Source organism: Peromyscus eremicus, chromosome X (assembly GCF_949786415.1).
Source record: "Peromyscus eremicus chromosome X, PerEre_H2_v1, whole genome shotgun sequence".
NCBI classification, from domain to species: Eukaryota; Metazoa; Chordata; class Mammalia; order Rodentia; family Cricetidae; genus Peromyscus; species Peromyscus eremicus.
This window is the reverse complement of record NC_081439.1, coordinates 46,360,734-46,376,551: the sequence shown is the minus strand read 5'-3', so window position 1 is coordinate 46,376,551 and position 15,818 is coordinate 46,360,734. Positions and strand designations below refer to the sequence as shown.

General features: G+C 36.2%; 1 pseudogene; it reads left to right on the top strand.

The window, feature by feature from the left end:
• Positions 1-298: 298 nt before the first annotated feature.
• Positions 299-2,665, top strand: LOC131899830 (fumarate hydratase, mitochondrial-like; annotated as a pseudogene).
• Positions 2,666-15,818: the final 13,153 nt, after the last annotated feature.

The following is a 15,818-nucleotide window of genomic DNA, read 5'->3' as shown; positions in this document are numbered from 1 at the left end:
AGAGTTTGTAGCTCAGTTGAGGTTTACCTTTCTTCTCCAGTAACATACAGAGAACCTTCCACTAGTTAGTAGTGGTGAAGGCTCTAGTTAGGCACCAGCACAACTGCTCCATGTTCAATGAGATATGTGGGCATTGTCTTTAGCAACAGGGTCTTACCATCAGTTTTTGGAGAACAAACAATAGTTTTGACAATTGCCTGATCTCTTTAAGGGTTTCCATGGGAACTAAGACAAGAAATCCGACTCCTCATGTGTCTGAGATTGTGTTCTGATTCTATAACAGAACATCAGAGGTTGAGTAATTTATAAGGGAAAGGACTTTATTTGGGCTCATGGCTTAACAGATTGGAAAGTCAAAGACAGTAATACCAGCCTATACCAAAGGCTTTATGATAATTTCTCTCATTGTCTCCCCATCAATCTATCATTCATTGCTCACAATTACCTTCCAGTAAAATATTTATTATATTAAGGGACATCAAAAGGTATTTGTATGGTTTGATTGGCTTTTGGAACTCATACAGGAACCTCAAAGGTACTTCACAGATAAGTGGGCTGTACAATGCCTCACTCTTGTTTCATTTTAATTCAAAATGTTATTACATGAGTATTTACTTCAATATACACTCACATTCCCTTTTTTCACATATCACCATGGGTAGCAATGATGTGTTACATTCTATAATGCTTTTATCTTTAAAATATGTTTTTGTGTGTTTTAAGATTCTCAAATGCTATAGTTCTCATGTTTCTTCTTTCCATAAGCCCATCTTAATGATTTGTCATAGAATTTTATGTACAGCTAATTAACTGTTTTTCAATGTCCCATAGTGCTTTTAATGGTTATTAAAATTTAAAATTAATTTATTACTACTCAGGTGTCACTTAGCTTATCATACATATTTTCTCATAGAATATTTTTCTGGTTTTTCACTAGTTATTCTTAAAAACACATCATAAATCTATATGAGATGTGGCTTTAGGCTCAGCTTTCCACCCACATTCCTCAGACCACACTCTTCTACCTTCTGCAGGCAGGTAGACCTCAGACATGGGCTCAGGAACCATAGATATTCTTCTGTGCTGTGCTCTGAACACTACTCAAACAGCAAACCAAAATTTCTTCCATCTTGACTATATCATCAGAGAAATGAAGGTCACAAGTGGTAAGTATTATGGTGCCAAGACAGTGAGTTCTACAGTGAACTTAGAGATTGGAGATGGGACAGATGCCAATTTCAATCATTAAAACTTTTGGCATCTTAAAACAAGCTGCTGCTGGTGAAGTAAATCAGGATTATAGTCTTGATCCAAAAATTGCTAGTGCAATAATGAGGCATCACCTGAGGTAGCTGAAGGTAAATTAAATAATCACCTTCCTCTTATGGTATGGCAGAGTGGATCAGGAACCTAGACAAATATAAATGTAAATGAAGTCATTAGCAATGGAGCAATTGAGACCCTAGCATGTCAACTTGGCAACAACAAGCAAGTGCATCTCAATGAGCATGCTAATACAAGCCAGAACTCCAATGACACTTTTTCCAGAGCTATGCATATTGCTGCTATGGTGGAAGTTCACAAGGTCCTGTTACCAGGACTACAAAAACTGCATGATGTGCTCAGTGCAAAATCTACAGTTTGCACAGGTCATCAAAAATGGGTGAACTCTCACACCCAGGATGCTATTCCACTTAGTCTTTGACCAGCATTCAGTGTTTATTTGTAACAAGTCCCATATGCAGTGGCAAGGATAAAAACTGCCATGGCAAGAATCTCTGAACTCACAGCTGGAGGCATTGCTGTTGGAACTGGTTTAAACACCAGGATTCACTTCACAGAAAAGGCTGCAAAAATGGCTACACTAACAGGCCTGTCCCTGCTTTAAGTAAATTTGAGACTCTGGCTTCTCATGATGCTCTGGAAGAGTTTAGTAAGGCCAGGAACACTTCTGCCAGCAGTCGGATGAAGATAGGAAATGATACTTATTTTCTGCATTCTGGTCCTTGGTAAGGTCTGAGGGAGGTGATCTTGGCTGAAAATGAGCCAGGGAGCAGCAGCATGCCAGTAAGGTTAGATCTACTCAATGTGAAGCCATGACTACGGTTGCCACTCATGTCATGGGGAATCACATTGCTGTTAGTGTTGGAAATAGCAACAGACATTTTGATTTGAATATTTTTAAACCCATAATGATTGAGAACATGTTATACAGTCAGGCAGTGGTGGCACACATCTTTAATCCCAGCACTCAGGAGGCAGAGGCAGTTCGAGGCCAGCCTGGTCTCCAAAGTGAGTTCCAGGAAAGGCACAAAGCTACACAGAGAAACCCTGTCTCAAAAACAAACAAACAAACAAACAAACAAAAAGAATGTGTTATGCTCAGCAAAGCTACTGTGGGATGCTTCACTTTCCTTCGTAGAAAACTGTATGATGGGGATATAGTCCAACACAGAAAGGATCTGCAAGCTAAGTAACCGGTCTTTAATGTGAACCATTAATCCTTATATAGGGTATGGCAAAATATCAAAGATTGCAAGGATCATACACATACACACACACACAAAGGATTAACCTTAAAGGAAATGGCTTTGAACTTGGCAGTTTCATGGCAGAGCAGTTTGAAGAGGGGGTGCAACCCAAGGACATCCTGGTTCCAAAGTGATTTAAATAAATTTATATTAAAGTAAAATTGCATGAAATGTTTAAAAACACAGCATTAAAAAGTAATTATGGCCGGGCGGTGGTGGTACACACCTTTAATCCCAGCACTCAGGAGGCAGAGCCAGGCGGATCTCTGTGAGTTCGAGGCCAGCCTGGTCTACAGAGTGAGATCCAGGAAAGGCACAAAGCTACACAGAGAAACCCTGTCTCAAAAAACAAAACAAAACAAAAACACACACACACACACACACACAAAAAAAAAAAATTATGAAAAAAAAATCCAGGAAAATAGTGAAAACTGAGTCTGCATGGTGATTCTTCACTATTGCTTGTGAATTCTTATACAACAATATGGAAATCAAGTACATTTAAGCCACAAACTGCTTTCACATGAACACTGATTTTTCATTAGTCACTTAATTTTTTTAGAGCTTGTTTTGTTATTTACTAGTACAATTTGCAGTTGGACTATTTGATATCAAATATTCCTTTTGACTCTAAAGATCTAAGTTTTTCTTTTTTATTAGTACTTTAGATAGCATGATCAGAAAATAAAAATTTTGTCTAATAGCATTTTGAACCTGCTGGACAGAGGAATCAAGGTGTGCTACAACCACTGGCATTAACAGGATTCTTCAGAGAAATATGTCTTAGATTTCATACATAATCAAATCATCACACTTAGTTTCATTAACTATGCTGAAATGTCAAATTGTAATATATATAGATAATCTTAGAATAATGTCTGTTAACATTTTATGCCCTTAAAACCTTGAAACAATTATTTCTGAAAACAATTTATGTAATCTCTACCACCTGAACCTACACTACTAGGTGAGGTAAATTTAAGTTTAAATCTCAATGTTGTCACTTAAAAATCGTTCTATTTTAGACAATTTCATAAGTTCCTCATATTCTGCCATGTGAAGATAATGGAATTGTTTTCTATAGGCAAAAGAAAATGAGATGCAATTATTTGTCATTGAACAATATACTGTGAATTGATGAAGACCAAGGGCTGTCGCTTTCTTGTCTCATCCTTTCATCTTAGAATAATGTATGGTACTATTATTATGCTAACATTCTTAATCTATGCATTCTGAAAAAATGAGTCTTTTAGCAAAGCTTAATGTTTCTTTTTCATGTACTTGCAAACAGGAATTTTTAAAATGTAATAAATATGCCTACAAGAAGAATAAGTATTCTTTGATATCCAAGTAAGTCATATTTCTGCTTACTTGAAGGATATTGAGCTGAATGATAAGCCATACTCAAACCTCATATGTGTTCTGCATCACTAGCAAAAGCTGTGAAAAAAGAGCAACATTCTTCATTAGTGTACTTGACTTTTACTGTGTGGCTAGTTTGTATCAGAGATTGCACCACTCAAGTTTTAGAGCTTCTGTCCATTGCTATAATTGCTGATAAATCATCTTAATAGTTAGGTATTCTTCAGTTGGACATCTTGCAAGCCTGTGGAAAAGGCCTGTGGCTTTCTCCCTAAAATACATACGCTTTGTAAGGTAATTAATGGCTGATCAGGTACTGTTACTTTTAAGGAATTTTATCATTTACACATATAACAAATTAAATGCATTGGCAAAGTCAGCAACAAAAATATAGAGATATTACATTCCTCTCTATTTTCCCCATTCTTCTGGCCTAAAGGTAAATATAGTGGACTCATTAAACTGCTTTGTCTGGAGAGAGCAGAAGCAGAAAGTGGGTAGAATGTTTGTGCATATATGTCTATAATTCAACATGGTATATATGGATATATAGACATTTTTATTCATAACCTAATTATCATAAAATTTCAGCTTCAGTAGACATTTGCTAGTCATTTAGTTCCAAATTTTTATGTTTCCTATTAGAAAATGTGGCAATAAATGCAGAGAGGATACATATATTTACACATACAGCTCATATAATAGCCATGTTTGTATCATTAATTGGCTACATCTGATAAGTAATAGAGTACTTACTTTGTAGTTCATTTCTTGTACTTCTATTGTTTCAAATGTCTGTTAGTTATCACAAATCTTAGGTAAATCAAATATGAATAGCATATTTTAATATGAATGGGTAATCTTTTTGCCCATTGTGAATTTTTTTCACCTATATAATCCTACTACTGGAAATTTCCTTTGGCTTAGGTTGCTGAAAGATATCTTTGGGTAATTTATATTAAATAATTTTTATTGTCTGAAAAATATTTTTTTAGTTTTATTTTCTTCACATCCTTGATAGTTACATTTTACAATATTTTCTAATGTTTATTTGTGTTTCTATTATGATGTCCAAGCTATCGTGATTATAGATCCTCTCATTTTTTTAGAGAAGTTTGTAACAACATTTTTGAGTCACCAGTTTTCCTATGATTCATAATCATAGGTTAAAATTAACCTATTTTTATGTATTATGCTGGATATTCCAAGGAATCTTTAAGCATGAAAATTTGTGTATTTCATTTTTTGAGAAAGTAGTACTTATTTTCTCTGTTTTTTTTTAATAGGCTAAATTGAAACTTGTTCCAAATTTCTTAATTATTTGTTCCATGATTAGAGATGTGTTCCATTCCATCTTCTAATAACTCTACTTAGATTTTGGTATTTCTTATTATGTAGTGTTTAGACAGAGTTCTTTAAAGAGACAAAAGTTATTTCCATTGTTTTAAATAATGAGAATTTAATATAAAAAGCATTAACTAGACAGAGGTCTGATGGCAAAGCAAATGAAAGAGTAATAAGAAAACTCACAGAGTTAGTAGCTGCAGGAAATGGCCAGCAGCCATGGAAGCACAGAATCAAAGGTTGGAATGAATCCTAGACATGTACACAAAACTAGAGGGAGAGGAAATTAATCAGTATATATTTCATGAGAAAAGATCTATTTTCAATAAAAGAAAAAAAGCCTCAGATCCTGCATCACAGAGCACAGAGAAGATTATAAATTGATAGATACAGGTGGCCTGGAGAAATAGCTCAGCATTGAAGTGCATTCATTATTCCTGAAGGGGACCAAGGTTCTGTTCCCAAAACACACAGTCATAACTGTCCATAACTCCAGTTCTAGGGTATCCAACATCCTCTTCTGGCTGCTACAAGCAATAGGCATTCACTGATTCATGCACATACATACAGGCAAACACTAATATACAGAAAGTAAATAAGAAAACAAAGCTTAAAAAAGGATTGGCTCTGGGAACCCTTGGGCCATTCTAGCCATGGAAGCAAGTAGGTTAACTGCAGATCTTTACCTCCCCCTCTGCTCCTCCAAATTTGTTTCCCCAGTCTCATCCTCATCTTGGCAACAGAACATCTGCCTTCATCCATCCTCCCTTCCTCCCCTGCCCCTATATCCAGTAGATCACACAGATTTTTGTGGTGATATTTTATTTGTACTCTAACAAATAAAGCTTGCCTGGGCATCAGAGGACAAAGCCAGCCACTAATATTAAACATAGAGGTCAGGCAGTAATAGCACACGCCTTTAATCCTAGCATTAGGGAGGCAGAGATTCATCTGGATCTCTGTGAGTTCAAGGCCACACTGAGAACAGAGCCAGGTGTGGTGGCACATGCCTTTAATCCTAGCACTAGTTATCCATAGAGGTCTGGAAGTCTATACATACAGGAAGCAATGGAGCTGGGTGGAAAGAGGAAGTGATTTCCAAGAGAGGAAATAAGATGGCAGGGCACAGAAAAGTATATAAGGCATGAGTATACAGGAAGTAGCTCTCTTGGGCTGAGGATTTCTTAGCAGTAAGAACTTGTGGCTGGCTTGTTCTATTCCTTTGATCTTTCAGCTTTCACCCCAATATCTGGCTCTGGGTTTTTTTTTTATTAATAAAACATTTTAAGATTTGTGTTACAGATCTACTCTTAACTTCCCTCCTCCAGCTCATTGCTTTATTCTAGCCCCCAACTCCAGCAAGCCAGGGAACACACAGGCCAGGGAAGCAGGTAGGCTAACTGCAACTCTTCACCTTTTCCTTAGATCCTAAACAAAATCCTCCAGTCTCATTCCACTTCTGTAGCAAACCATTTATTTCAGCCTCTCCTCACTCTATGACCCCACTCCCAAGGGACTAAGTAGATCCTGGTGGAACACCTTGCTCTCATCCCCCTCCCCAAATGCCCTCAGCCCTCCCCTCCTAGACCATCCCCGTTCCTAATTTTCAGCTCCCAGTACCTAGAATCACATTTTGCCTAAACTCCTGACTGAACACACCTATCAAGATCCCAGAAGAATTTCTTACCAGGCAACATACACTGTTCTTCTAAGAAAGAGAGTAAATCAAAATACAAGGCACAAAACACACACTCAACAAAGAAGACCAGATATCAGCACCCATAATTACAATTTTCCCAAACCCAGATATATGGATGCCAGCATAAAAACACAATCAGTAACAGTCAGGACAATATGTCTCTGCTAGAGCCTGGTAGCCTACCACAGTAGGCAGAGTATTACAATATAGCTAAAGCTAAAACCCAAGACAAAGCCCTTAAGATATCCTTTATGAATATGATAGAGCACCTTCAAGATGAAATGGATAAATCCCTTAAAGAAATCTATGATAGCACAAACAGTGGAAGGAAATGAATAATATAGTTCAAGACCCAAAAGTGGAAATAAAATCAACAAAGAAAATCTGAACTGGGGTAAATCTGTAATTGAAAAATTTAGGAACTTGAACAGGAACCTCAGAGGCAAGCCTCACCAACAGACTACAAGGGATAGAAAAGAGAATTTCAGGCACTGATGACCTGATAGAAGAAACTGATACCCCAGTCAAAGAAAATGTTAAATCTAATAAAATTGTGACAGGAAACATCCAGGAAATTTGGGAGACTATGAAAATATCAAATATAAGAATAACAGGAATGGAAGAAGGATAAGAAACCCAGGTCAAAGCCATTAGAATATATTTTCAACAAAATTAAAGAAGAAAATTTACCTAACCTAAGAAGAAGATGCCTATCCAGGTACAAGAAAAATACAGGACACCAAGAAGACTGGCTCAGAAAATGAAATTACCTCAGCATCTAATTATCAAAACTCTAAATGCACTGAACAAAAAACATTAAAAACAGCAGTGAAAAAAGACTAAATAACATATAAAGGTAGATCTATTAGAAGTACACCTGACTTCTCAATGGAGACTCTAAAAGCCAGAATTGCCTGGACAGATAGATGTCCTGTAGACTCTAAGGGAACACAGATGCCAGCCTAGATTATTATGCTCAGGAAAATTTTATCACTAAAACTGGAGAAAACAAGATGATAAAACTAAACATAACTAAAATTCATCTACAAATCTACTGCTGCAGAAAGCACTAGAAGTAAAAATCCAACCTTTTTACTCAAGAAAACACAAGTAATAGTTAAGTCTAGATCTGCAAATCAAAGAGGAGAGACATGTACACACCACACACACACACACACACACACACACACACACACACACACAGCACACAACACCAACAACACCAACAAAATAACAGAAATAAAAAACAATGCTCAGCCTCAAAGGTCTCAATTCCCCAATAAAAGACACCGACTAACAAAATGGATGGAAAAAACTAGATCTTCTGCTGCATCCAAGAAACACACCTTAACATCAAGAATAAACATCACCTCAGGGTAAAAGGATGGAAAGAGATATTTTGAGCAAATGGACCTAAGAAACAAGCTGCTGTAGCCATTTTAATATCTGACAAAATAGACTTCAAACCAAAGCTAATCAGAGGATATAGGGAAGAACACTACATACTCATCAATGGAAAAATCCATTAGGAAGTCATTGCAATTCTTTTTTTTTCATTTTTCTTTATTAAGAAATTTTCTGCTCACTCCACATGCTATCCACAAACCCCCTCCTCCCTCCTCCCACCCCTCAACCCTCTTTCCCAAGCCACCCCGAATGCCCACATCCCCCAAATCGAGGTCTCCCATGGGGCCCACCTTGGTCTGCTGGCAGTGGTCCAGAGGGTGACGGGACCGGTTGGTCTACTCTGGTGACCAGCCTAGCAAATAACCTAACTGTCATCATAGAGCCTTTGTCCAGTGACAGATGGAGGCAGATACAGAGATCCACCGCCAGGCACCAGGCTGAGCTCTGGGAATCGAATTGATGAGAGAGAGGAGAGATACTGTAGGTGAGGGATGTCGAGATCATGATGGGAGGACGTGCAGAGATGACTGGCCACACTAGTGGAAGCCCATTGCAATTCTTAACATCTATGCACCAAACACAAAGGCTCTCAAATTCATAAAAGAAACACTTCCATAGCTTAAATCACATATTGATCCTCACACACTAATAGTGAGAGACTTCAGTACTTCAATACTTATTATTCAAGATTGTTTTAACTACACTGTTTTGTGTGTGTGTTTGCATATGAAGCTGAAAATTGTCTTTTCAAGATCTATGAAGAGTGATGTTAGAATTTCCACCAAAAATGCTTTGAATTTGTAGATTGTTTTTGGTAGAGTAGCCATTTTTACTGTATTAATTTTATTGATCCATGAGCAATTTTATGGGTATCTTCTTCAATTTCTTTCTAATGAAATCATCAAATAATTGGGGAGACAGAGTCCCAACAGGCCATCTCTTTTCACCAAATGTATCTTATAGTACTGCAGTTGGGTTATGTCTAATATAGATGTTGGCCAAAGGGGTCCCATGGGAATCCCCAAACTACCTAAGCTGTTGCCAAGACTGTAGACTGTTTTGCTCAAATTGACAGCAAGACCTCATTGTTGAAGACAACATCTACACAACTCATTGAATATTCATTAGTTGAGCTGGTGACTACATAGAGCCTCACCCTTATGTTTTAGTGTCTTTGGTACAGGAATGTACTCAGCACACTACCAAAACAGAAATGTAGACACCAGCCACAAACCCTTCAATCTACATTAGTGTCCTACCTGCAAGGTATGCTAGGGCAATGCTGACACAAAGCTTGTGAGAGTAACCAGTCAATATCTGATTTGACTTAAGGCTCCTTCCACGTAGTGGAACCCATACTTGACAGTGCTTGGGTGACCAAGAAGCAAAGACTTGATAACCCAGGGACCTATGGTAAAACCAAATACTACTGATACCCCCCCCAAAAAAATAGAAAAGAAAAGAAGTTGCAATAAAATAAGAAAACTATAAACTGGTTATATTATATGAGAAAAAACCCTATTTTCAATAAACTGAAAAAAAATAAAATGATGGATTTGAGCTGATAAATAACTTTAAAACTCTAATCTTCTGAACATTAACTTTTCATATCCTTTTGGGCTTATGCCATAGATGTGATTTTTTTTCTTTATAAATATCAAGGTTTTTCCTCTCTTTATCATGTATATTCATTCATGCTCAAATTTTCTTTGTTATTGCTTCTGTTATTATGTTCACCTTTCTTCTCTTTGTATATTTTCTTCTCATTTGCCATCTATTGTGCTACATTTTTTTTTCTGGGGATACCTGAACATCTGCTAATAATTATACTTGAAAAACTAACATTTTGAACATGTGGGAGGAATTGGGTAACTGTAAACTTAAGCCAAGTTGAAGTTTTATGTCAGAAACTATGAGCGAAGTGTATTTTAGGTCTTTCCCTTTGCCTTGATATATTCCCCTAAATATTCTTCTAGTTTCTCACTGGATTGGTGACACTGTCTTTAAGACAAATAGTCATTGAGTTCCTTGATTTAGCTGTTTTGTGGTCCTTGCTAATAACTCAGTTATGCAGTACTCAGGGCATCAGGGCAGGATTGTTGAGATTTTGATACCAGCCTAAGATACAGAGTGAGCTTTATGTCAGCACATACTATACAGTGAGACTTTGACCAAACAGCAAAACAAGAGCAAACAAGACTTGATTCCTGATTCAATTGTTCTAATGATTTAGATATCATCCATTTGCCTGCTTTGAAGATTATTATTTTATTTTTTATATCCCCTCACTTTTTCAATACATTCCCTTGGGTATTCATACCATGAAAGTAGCTTAAAGATGTTATTATTTTTATAATATTAGTCCAATGAAAGTTTCTGTTCTAACACCTATGCTACATTGTTATCTTTGAGCTATTTATAATAAATATATACAAAGTTGGTTTCAAATGAGGTACTAATTATTTGGGGACAGAGAATTTGGTCTAATGGAATCACCACTCCAGCACTTCCTTTTCAACTTTCTGTCAACTTGTACTCCTTAATCAACTTTACAAATTTTTACAGAATTTACTTTATAAATTTTAAGATAGAAAAATACATATTACTTAATTTCATTATGTTTAAGTATGAATTGCCTACATGAGATGCATTCTTATTTCAAATTCTTTAAGAATATCATAAAACTTTCACCATAAAATCTTGAAATATTTAATTTTAATGGATTTATGCTTTAAATACTGAATTAAGAAAAGCAAGCTATAGAGCATAGTGGCATATGCCTGTAAATCCAGCACTTAAGGGTACTAAATTTCAGTCTATGGCCAGCCTAAGTTATAGAATAAGATCATCCCCCTCTCTCTCTTTTTATATTGAAAATAGAGTCTTCTCTCATACAATACATCCCAACCACAGTTTCCCTTTCTTCCATTCCTCCCAGGTACCCACTACCTTCCCTATCCTCCAGATCTACTCCCCCTCCATTTCCTCTTCAGAAAAGTCCTCCAAGAGAAGACTGCCAAACAGGACAAAACAAGACATGAGACAAGGCAGATCCTTATATTGAGGATGAACAGGGCGACATAATAGGAAGAAAAGAGTCCCAAGAGCAGGCAAAAGAATCAGAAACATACCCATTCCCACTTTTAGGAGGTCAATAAAAATACCAAGCAACCAGCCATGACATATATGCAGAGGACCTGGTGCAGACCCTTGCAGGCTCCATATTTATTGCTTCAGCCTTTGTGAGCCCATGTGAACCTGGTATAGTTGATTTGGTGGGCCATGCTCTCCTAGAGTCCTTCTTCCCCTCTGACTCCTACACTTTTTCTTCCCCCTCTTCTACAGTGTTCCTATATCTCCAAGGGGAGGGACCCCATGGAGACCTCCAATTTAGACTGTCTTTCTGCATAGTATCTGGACCTCAATAAAATGAACAAACAAAAAGAAGAAAGAAAACTGAAGTCACTTAACACTCAAGTCATATTCTGCTGTGAAAAAAAAATTATGTGAGTTTTGAAGTGTTCTGCAGACAATCTTTGAATATCAAACAATATATGAAAAAAAATAATTGAAATTGTATCTGAAGACAGTCATTTACCAAAACTAATACCTTAATGGTCTTGAAGATGTAATTATACATTAATTTGAAATTTAATTTATTATTATTATTATTATTATTATTAGGTAAAGAATGAGTGGTTACTAGCCGGGTGGCACCTTTAATCCCAACACTCAGGAGGCAGAACCAGTTGAATCTCTGTGAGTTCGAGGCCAGCCTGGTCTACAGAGTGAGATCCAGGACAGGCACCAAAACAACGTGGAGAAACCCTGTCTTGAAAAACCAAAAACCAAAAACCAAAAAAAAAAAAAAAAGTTACTATGGAATGATATCAGAACCTCAAAAATCTTACATGTATTTTTTTCAAATCAATAAAATAAATTTTCAGCTTATCAACACTTTTAATATTAGATAGCTATTTTGAGATAAGCTAGAGTTAAATATAATTGGAAAATAGCAGTGATTATTAAACAATATGCATTTTTCACTACAATGATTCTAATAAATTTAGATTTGGTGTAGTTTAATGTATATTTTGAATATGTCCTTCCAAAATACTATTCAATATAATACCAAAGCCCAAAACACCATAAGTAGACATATTCAAACTATGGCTATATAAAAGATCCACAAACATTTTAGTATAACTAAAAGAAATAATGTTCATTAAATAGCCATTAACACTAAATATTTATAAAATGTATTAAGTACAACAAGATTTTATGGCTGCTATTTCATTAAACCCACACAAAAGAGTGATATACATTATACCATTACCTACAACTGTATTGATAAGAAAACTAAAGCTTATGGAACTTTCACATCATGATTAGATTGTATTCAACTTGAAAACTAATGATTCAATCTTGGTAGTCTGTTGTGTGACCTGTGATATAAATCAATTTACTAGATTATTGTGTGTGTGCATGTATAAATAAATATATGTATGTACATATAAGGATATGCTAATGCATGCATATGGAGTAGCATATACAATAATAGCTTGAAGTTGAAAGACCCCGCTTATAGCAGGCTTTTACTTAGCCTAAGAAACGCCATTCTGCTAGGCAAGTACCAGAAAAACAGGAGTTCATAACTGTGGTCGGCCACCTGGCCTTGGGAGAGAAACTGTTGAGTCAAAATAAGATATCTGTGGTTGGCCACCTGGCCTTGGGGAATAAACAGTTGGGCTGGGAAAACACCCACAAGGCCAAGTCAGCCACACACATCAAATTTTCGAGAATTAAAAATATGTCCCCAAGTTCACCCTGGCCTTATTTGAATCAACCAATGGGAACCCTGTAACTATGCTTCTCGCTTCTGTAACCGCGCCTCTGCCCCTGGGATCCTATAAAAAGTCCCCCTTACCCTAGGAAGGAGCGCAAGTCCTCCGAGAGACTTTGTCGCCCCAGGTACCTGTGTATCTGAATAAACCCTCTTGCTGTTTGCATCTGATCCGTGGTTTCAGTGTGTTCCTTGGACTTGGGGTCTCTCCTGAGGGAAGATCTCCTCCGGGGGTCTTTCAAAGTAATGTCACTAACAATGCTATTAATTTGCAGATGTCATCTGTAGTGAGCAGAAAAATGAACCCACAAAAATGTCCATATTTTAATTCTAAGAAACTATTAAGAAGTTAGGTTTTAGCATAGAGAGGAAATAAGTTTGAAAATGCCATTAAGATTGCTTATCAATTAACTGTGACATGGGAATATTATCTTGGATTATTTGTGTGGTTTCAGTTAACTATCATAGTCCTTATAAGTAAAAAAGGGAGACAGAACAAGGAGAATAGGTTAGATTTTTAGCATAAAATAGACCTGAAAAATAACTAATAGCTTTGTAAGGATTAGTGAAGGAAATAGCTAAGGAATTCAGGTGACCTTCAAGAGCTGAAAAACTAAAGAAACAGATTTCCAACAGATCTCTAGAAGGGAACATGTCTAAGGTGACTCTGATTTTATCCTGGTAACACCCATTGAACTTTTCTGATCTGCGTTTATGAAGTTCACAAATATGAGTGGCAATGTACTTTTTTACAGATCACCACAGATTTTTTGTGGTATTTTCTTTTACTCAAAATATACATTTTCATTAAGTGTGTTTTTGCTTTGAGCCATTGTGTTTGTGGGAATATTAAATAAGAAATTAACATGTTCTGAGCTGGGTGCCACATTCTTATAATCCTAGAATTTGGGACATGGACATGGGAGGATCAGAAGTTGGAGGCCAGAATGGCCTAAGTAAAACTCTGTCTCAATTTCCCATACTGACCATAAAGAAAACCTAACTAATGCACTGGAAATAACAGGCTTTACCAATTTGGATAAATGAGTATTAGTCGATGGGTACATGCACAATTTTTAAAGTCCATTCATCTGTTCAACATTTATGCTGATTATATATGTTGGCTATTGTGAAAAGTGCCACATATAGAAAGAAAAATATAAAATGACTTAATTAACATGTAAAGTTTAAAACTGTTTATCTAATAGATGTTGTGAGTAAAGTAGCTAGAGTAGATTAGAATGCTTTAACTAAAGGGAAATGATAAAAGATTTAGGTAACAGAAAAGCTAATTACTCATATTTGATAAAAATAATTTATATGTGAATTGAAAAAAATCACATGAAGTCATTAAAAAGTACACTAATTATGTGTCAAAAATAAAAGATCTGGGTAGGGTAGACCATATTTGTAATGTTAGCATTTGGAGGACTAAGCAGATCATGAGCTCATGCTTATCGTGGTTTTCATTAATAAGATACTATCTAAAATAAACCACAAAATGGAATATTTTAGAAATTTTAGAACTCAAAGAAAAACTTTCTTATTCATTTTCATTATTGTCTTAGAACATCAGGGTGTAGTGAAAATCTGCTTTGATTTTTCTTCGTAGTTGGCATAATATTTACATATATAGATACTTCTATAAGACTTTAACAAAATTATTTGAAAAATAAGACATGTTTAAGTCAGGCAGTGGTGGTGTATGGCTTTAATCCCAGCACTCAGGAGGAGGAGGCAGGCAGATCTCTGTGAGTTCGAGGCAAGCCCAATTTACAGAGCAAGTTCCAGGACAGCCAGGACTGTTACACAGAGAAACTCTGTTTCAAAAAACAAACATACAAACAAACAAGCAAACAAACAAACAAACAAACAAAGACTCATTCAGCTTGACATGGTGTTCTTTCAGATAGCCTCAAAACAACAACAACTTCTTCTTCTTCTTCTTCTTCTTCTTCTTCTTCTTCTTCTTCTTCTTCTTCTTCTTCCTTCTTTTCTTCCTCCTTCTCCTTCTCCCCCTTTCCTCCTCTTCCTTCTTCTTCCTTTTAACTTATCTAAATATATACAATTTTATTAAGTCATCATTGTGGAATAACCTTTTTGTGTACTGTGAAGATGTGTCACTCTGGTTTAATAAAAAGCTGAACAGCAATAGCTAGGCAGGGTTTCCAGACACAGAGGAAGCTACAAGGAAGAAAGGCAGAATTGCCAGGCAGACACAGAAAGGAGACAGGAAGTGCAAGCTGAAAGAGAGGTAGCACCATGTGGTAGAACATAGATTAAAAACTATGGGTTAATTTAAGTTATAAGAGCTAGTTGAGACAAGCCTATGCTATTGGCCAAGCTTTCATAATTAATAACACGTCTCTGTGCCATTATTGGGGAGCTGATAGTCCCAGTGAAAAAGTCTGACTATAACTCATGCTGTTCTGTAAATAACAGTTTTAAACTATTTATTCTCATTGTCTCAATCAGCATTTTCTACAATGCTACATAATAGCATATACCTCAAATTTATTTGTTATTTCAGTATCGAATATTGAACTCAGGACTTCATCCTCTACCATTTAATTGTAACATCCCCAGTCCTCATTTTACCTTTTATTATAAGAAAGGGTCTCATTAAGTTGAC